Raw genomic sequence first — 7,936 nt, 5'->3', positions numbered from 1 at the left:
TAAGAAAAACAACTTTATGTGAAATGCTTGGTTTTCCATGAAACACAGGATTATGGGAGATAGAATTAGCAGCTTGATTATCAACAAAAATCTTGGTGCTTTCTTTCTGCTCCAGATTTAGATCCATTAAAATCTTCCTCAGCCACAAAGCTTGATTGACAACAGCTGTTGCAGCAATAAATTCTGCTTCAGCAGTGGATTGAGCCACGATCTCTTGCTTCTTCAAGCTCCATGAGAAAACACTAGATCCAAGAGTAAAATAGTAGCCTGATGTACTTCTCATATCATCAATGGAACCTCCCCAGTCACTGTCAGAGAAACCCACCAGCTTAAATTCTTTGCTCCATGTGAACTTAACACCAAAATCACTTGTGCCTTTGACATATCGAATTATTCTCTTAGCAGCTTTGAGATGTAATTCGCTTGCACGGTGCATAAACCTGGACAAAAGCTTACGGCATTTAAAATATCAGGACGTGTTGCAGTAAGATACATCAAGCAACCAATCAAACTTCTGAAATATCCCTCATCAGCTTTATCAGCTCCATCTTCCTTACACAACTTTTCCTTTTGATTCATAGGAGTGCTTACTTCCTTGCATTCCTGAAACTTAAACTTCTTCAAAATTTCCTTGACATACTTCTTCTGGCAGATGAAGACTTCATACTCAGCCTGCTTAATTTCCAATCCAAGAAAGAAGGTCATTAACCCAAGATCTGTCATCTCAAAAACCTTCATCATTTCTTGTTTGAATTCCTGAATCATCCCTGCATTATTTCCTGTCACCAAAAGATCATCAACATAAAGTGAAATCATCAGAACTTCATTGCTCTGATGTTTAACATAAAGAGTGGCTTCAAACAAGCTTTTTTTAAAACCGATGCTCAGCAAATGGTCATCTATCTTGCTGTACCAAGCTCGTGGAGCTTGTTTCAGCCCATAAAGAGCCTTTTTGAGAAGATACACCTTGTCCTTTTCTTCATTTTTCACAAAACCTTCAGGCTGTTCAAAGTAAATTTCTTCATGTAAAACACCATATAAAAATGCTGATTTTACATCAAGTTGATACACTTTCCAATTCATTTGAGCAGCTACAGCAAGCAAAATCCTTATGGTGTCCAAACGAGCAACTGGTGCGAAGGTGCCTGAGTAATCCACGCCAAAGATTTGAGCATAGCCTTTCACAACAAGTCTTGCCTTGTGTTTGTTGATAGAACCATCAACATTTAGCTTGGTTCTGTATACCCATTTGACTCCAATCACCTTCCTATCTTGGGGTCGATCAACCAATTCCCATGTTCTGTTTTTCTCAATCATAGACAATTCCTCCTTCATTACAGCCATCCAATTTTGATCTTTCTTTGCTGCTCCAAAATCTGCAGGTTCACAAACGCAAATATTGCACCTCTCATAAATATCATAGAATGATCTAGTTCTTCTTGAAGGGGCATCGTCTGCCAATTCACTCTGCCAATCCTCTTCTTCTTCGGTTCTTGAAGTAAGAGACTTAAGTTGTAGGTCTACCACAGTTTGATCCTTCTTCTTTACCTCATCCCAGTTCCACTCTTCATCTTCTACGAAGTGGACATCTCTGCTAACAACAATGCTTCCAGTTTGTGGCTGAAAAATTTTATAGGCTTTGCTAACAGTACTATAGCCTATAAAAATGCCTGGTGATGCTCTTTTATCAAGCTTGTCACGCTTGTTCTGTGGAACATGAGTAAAACACAAACATCCAAATATTTTGAGAAAATTTAGAGATGGTTTATAACCATACCAAGCCACATATGGTGTTTGATCCTTAACTGCTTTTGAGAGGAGTCTGTTTTGCAAGAAAACAGTCGTATGAGCTGCTTCTGCCCAAAACTTCTTGGGTAGATTTTTTTCATGCAACATGCACCTAGTCATCTCTAGGATGTATTTGTTTCTCCTTTCACTCACCTCATTCTATTGTGGAGTATAGGGAGTGGTTAGCTGATGCTCAATGCCAGCTTCCTCACAAAACTGATTGAATTTTTTTTAGGTGTACTCCTTGCCATTATCAGATCTTAGAATCTGAATTTGTTTGCCACTTTGATTTTCTACTACCTTTCTGAACTTCCAAAAAGCTCCAGCCACTTCTGACTTGAATTTTAAGAAAAAAAATCCAACACATTCTTGTGAAATCATCAATAAAAGCAACATAATATCGATTACCCGCTAATGAAGGAGTTTTTTGAGGTCCAGATATATCTGTGTGGACTAACTGTAGCTTACAAGTGGCTCTTTTTGCTGACTTCGAAAATACCTTCCTTTTTTGCTTTCCAAATAGACACGCCTTGCATGTTGGTATGTGATCATCAAGTTCTGGAAAATCAGCTGCCATTTTCTTGGACTTCATTCACAGCAGCCCTTGGTGGTGATATTGCCCGAGCCTTTTGTGCCAAACTTCTGTGATATTTTCTTTGATTGGAAAAGCAACTTGCTCTTCCTCCAACGGATTTAGAGAAAAACTTTTTCCTTTCATTTTGATTTTAAAGATATCCTGACTAGCTGCATCTTTAATCAGGCAAAAATTGTCTTCAAAAGCAACTTTGAAGCTTCTTTCAATCAATTGGCCAACACTCAATAGATTTTGTTGAATTTCGGGTACAAAAAGGACATCAGGAATAAACTTTGTACCTGAGCCGCTTGCTATAATCACCATTCCTTTAACTGAAATATAATCACCATTACCTATTCTGACTTTGGTGATGTTGGTTGGCTTTAAATCTTTGAAAAGCTCTCTATCATTGGTTATATTATTTGTGCAACCACTGTCAATCAGCCAACTTTCACTCTCTTCGCTGCTTGCAAAACACGTGGCCACAAAGAGTTGATCCTCCTCCTCCTCCTCCTGATCAGCAACTTTAGCTTCTTCCTCTTGCATATGACTGCTTCATGTCCCATTTGATTGCACTTGATGCATTTAGCATCAGGTCTCTGCCAACATCTAAATGGAGGATGACCCATTTTGCCACAATGCTGACATGGTGGGTAACTTTTCTTTTCACCCTTTCCTTTGTTGTAATTGTTTGCACTACTTTGACTGCTCACTAGATGATTCTTCTTGTAGTTTTTTGCTTGTTGGCTCTTGGCTAGAAGAGCACCTTCAATAGCATAATCTTCCCTCATCAATCTTCGCTGCTCTTGGGCTTGGAAGGCATGTAACACGTCTGAAAAAGTAATTTTAGACAGATCCTTTGTGTTCTCCAACGAAGCAATAGATGCTTTGTACCTCTCTGGCACCGTTACCAGAATTTTCTCAACAATTCTGGAATCTGCAAAATCACTACCCAATAGCTTTATCTTGTTGGCAATGCCCAGCAGTTTGTCGGAGTATTCCTTGATTGTGTCAGACTCTTTCATCCTTTGAAGCTCAAATTCCCTCATTAAGTTAAGCACTTGCATGCTCAAATTCCCTAAAATTTAGGAATTATTTTCCTAGAGTTTAGTAACCCTGGGAAGTCTTATACAACAACTCTCCTTGCTTTAGGATCTACAAAGTCCTAATTTCTTTCTTAAAAACTCGAACTTGTTAACCGGTAGTGGCTTGGTGGATAAGTCTGCAACCTGGTTTTCTATTTTTCAATAAACTAGAACAACTCCATCTCTCTGCACTTCCCTTGCAAAGAAGACCTTAATATTAAAATGCTTATTTTTCTCGTGAAAAATAGGATTATTGGAAATAGCTATGGCAACTTCATTGTCAACAAAAATCTATGTACTCTCCTTCTACTCCATGTTAAGATCAATCAAGGTTTTTTTTAAGCCACAAAACTTGGTTAACAGCAGCAACAACAACAACAAATTCAGCTTCTATTGTCGACTAAGCAACTATATCTTGTTTTTTTGAGATCCATGAGAAAGCACCTGATCCAAAGCTAAAACAGTATCTTGAAGTACTCTTTATATCATCAATTGAGTCGCCCCAATCACTATCTGAGAAACCTGTTAGCTTGAACTCTTCCGTTCTCTTGAACTTGATCCCAAAATTGCTAACAACTACATTTTCAGTTTGCGGTTGGAAAATTTTATGGGCTTTGCTAACTATGTTGTAGCCTATAAAAATTCCTGCTAATGTTCTTTTATCTAGCTTGTCTCGTTTGCTCTGCAGAACATGAGTGAAGCACAAACAACCAAATATCTTAAGAAATTTTAGAGATGGTTTGTAACCATAGCAAACCTCAAATAGTGTTTGATCCTTCAATGCTTTGGTGGGAAGTCTATTTTGAAGAAAAACAGCAATACTTGTTGCCTCTGCCCAAAATTTCTTTGCATTGACAAATTCTTCATACAACATGCATCTTGTCATCTCCAAGATATATCTATTTCTCTTTTCACTAATCCCATTTTGTTGTGGGGTATAAGGACTAGTAAGTTGATGTTGGATACCGGAATCCTCACAAAATTGATTAAATTTTGCATATGTGTACTTGGTGCCATTGTCTAACCTCAAAATTTGAATTTTGAGGCCACTTTCATTCTCTACCTTTACTTTGAACTTCCAAAAAATTTCAGCCACCTCTAATTTGAACTTGAAGAAAAAAATCCAACACATTTTGGTGAAGTCATCAATAAATATAGTGCAATACAGATTTCCTTTCAATGAAGGTGTTCTTTGAAGTCATGCAACATCTATGTGAATCAATTGCAGCTTTCTCGATGCTCTCCATGCTATCTTTGGACAAGGTTTTCTATTTTGCTTGCCAAAATTACAGGCTTTGCAATTTAAAATTCTTTCCTTTAGCACAGTGACATCAGGTGCTAACCCTTTTTCATTGAACTGCAACAATGTTTAATGATGATAATGCCTGAGTCTCTTGTGCCAGATTTCTGTGTGATTTTCTATAAGAGAGAAAACAACTTGCTTCTCCTCCAATGGATTTAGAGTAAAACTTTTCCTTTCATTTTCACCTTGAAGATTTCTGACCAGTGAATCTTTGATTAGCAATATTTGTCTCAAATACAACTTTAAATCCTCGTTCAATTAGTTGGCCAACACTTAACAAATTTTAATTAATTTCAAGAACAAATAGGACATCAATAATACATCTAGTGCCTATAGAACTTGTGATTTACAATTGTCTCCTTTCCTTTGACTAAGATATAATCACCATTACGAATTCTGACTTTGGTGACATTTGTTGGCCTCAAATCTTTGAAGAATGCCCTATCAAAGGTCATGTGATTTGTACAACCACTATCAATCAACCAACTTTCACTTGATTCACTACTCTAGAAGCATGTGACTACGAACAGTTGGTCCTCCTTTTCTTGATTAGCAATCTGAGCTCCCTCATCATGATAATTTTTTTTGGGGTAGATCACAGCTTCGTGCCCCATCTGGATGCACTTGTTGCATTTTGCATATGGTCTCCTCCAACATCTGGAAGGTGGATGACTTTTTCTGCCACAATGTTGATAAGGTGGAAAATTGTTCTTTCTTCCCTTGCCTTTAATTTTGTTGTTTGCTATGTTTTTTATGCTTGACACTTGATTATGCTTGAAATCATGTTTAGAATGGTTTCTTTATCCATTGGATCTATAGGTATGGTTTCTTTGTCATTTTTCTATACTACTATCAAGTATTAAGTGAGCAGCAGATTTTGATGACTATTCTTTCTTGCTATAAATATATGTTCTTGAATGAGGGGTGCATGATGAAAGCTTGAAGAAACTAATGAAAATGGGACATTAGTATGTGAAGTGTGTACAAAAATATATTAATTATTACTAGTGTGTGAGTTTTTGTTAACGAGATGAATGACATTTCCTTCCTAGTGTGTGTGAGCCTGTGATGACAAACAAACTCAGCTACTTGCTGTTAGAGACTGAGATTTACAAAATCTCTGTTTCTCGTCATGTAACAAAAAACACATGTCAGCATGTTTCCAGCACGTGGTGGCTATGTTGAAATTTTAGAATAAACAAACAAAAAATTGGAATTATAGCTTGCTTTATCTAATGAAACGGTGACACATGATTTATAAATTAAAAGAAACTCTGAGAATTACAACTATAAATGTTGGAGTTTGGAACAGAGCTCATATTATCACTTGTTTCACACTCAAAGCAGGGATGATGAAGGAATTTATTTCTTTAACACATGTTTGATTTAACAAATAACTAATAAATAATTAACTATCAGAATATGTTAACTTTAAGATTTAAGGTATTTAATTATTTGTAATTTAATAATATCAGTATAAAATTCTTGAAGCATAACTTACTTTCTCTAATAACAATCTATAGTCAATTTATACAATATGTTTTATGAATCAACTTTTGGACTTTTTTCTTCTCCAATTAAAGTTACTAATGTATGAGAAGAGTGCTTATTGTTCGGATGTAGTACTGCAATAGGACATGCTATGCAAATCATATAGCTTTATATCTTAAGCTTTCAGAATAAGCGATAAATATTTCAGCTAAATTGCATGTATGTGTTTTCATTTTTATAATAGGTGGCTTTGAGGAATATAAGGAGAGATGCATTAAAAGCTTATGATAAACTTGAGAAGGTTTGAACCTCAAATTACTCACCTTAACTCTCTTCAGCAATTGTGTGAAATGGAACCATTACAAACCCAAGCTAGAATATGCAATGAACAATGTGACAAAAAGGAATTATTCCCTTGGGGAGTAGTTTTTGCTTGCTTTGCATTTGTAACCTGACCAATATAGTAAGAAAATGTTTGACTTTGTAAAAGAATGGAATTGATTTTTTGTCAGTTGTAGACTAGACAACTTTTATTTGTCTTTTATTATATTATACCTCGGGGATGATCTTCATATTGTATTGTAGAAAGCAATTTATTTTTTGGCCTCGTGTCTGTTCAGTTTAAGGGAATTTTACCGTTAAGCAGGAATACTTTAATTTTTTCATTAGTAAAATGAGGGATTTATAGCCCAAGATTATTCATTTCAAATTAGGAATAACCAAATTTCCTTTATTTTCCTCATGGCAATTCTTTTTCTGTGTAGAAGCTTGGTATTTCACGGTTGCCTCTCTCCTGTATACCCAATGGGTGATTTATTTTCTTTAAAATGAATGTTAACAATGTAAATAATTTAATAATTATCATAACGGCAATCAATTTAATAATAATATTTTTAGTCTTGAAACACATGCTAAAAATTAAAATAAATAATTTAAATAATTAAATTGATAATAAGTATTACACAATAATAATAATAACAATAACAATAATACAATATTTATTTATAAAGGTCAATAATAGCAAGTTATAACTTAATATCCTTATACATTTAGATCATAAAAGATAATAAACATCAATTAAATATTATTAATATGAAATAGTTAACGTATGTAACAATATAATTATTATTACAAAGAAATAATAAAATGTAATTGTTAACAACATATTAAACATTAGTAATAAATACAAATAATTTGTGTCATCTTTAATAAGTTAATAAATATGTAAACAATGAAATTTAAAGTTTGAAACATATAAATACTTTTATAAATAATTTTTGAAAATTAGTTAGCAATGAAAATAATACTAAAACTAACAGAAAATAAATAATAGTAATAATAATTATTTTTTGAAATCAACATTATTCAATTTATATTAGGTCATAATGAGATTAATTTATTCAAACTTTAAAACTTTAAAAATATTACACAAAATAAATATATTGAAAGTAAGTAAAATTATAGTTTTAAAAATAATTAATGATCATATCTATTTAATAGAATTCATACTATTTCAACAAATTTAAAAAATATTTAAATTTTTATCATAAATATACACTTAAATTTAAATAAATATTAAAAATTATATATATTATTCTTTAATTTATATATTTCATATTGGTATTGCATTAATAAAAATAAATTATAATAAAATTTAATAGACTTAATAAGTTTAAAGAAAACATATGTTCATTA

The sequence above is a fragment of the Glycine max genome (genome assembly GCF_000004515.6).
Source record: "Glycine max cultivar Williams 82 chromosome 3 unlocalized genomic scaffold, Glycine_max_v4.0 Gm03_scaffold_27, whole genome shotgun sequence".
In the NCBI taxonomy this organism is placed as follows: Eukaryota; Viridiplantae; Streptophyta; class Magnoliopsida; order Fabales; family Fabaceae; genus Glycine; species Glycine max.
The sequence above is the reverse complement of the archived record's forward strand: the minus strand, read 5'-3'. Positions refer to the sequence as shown.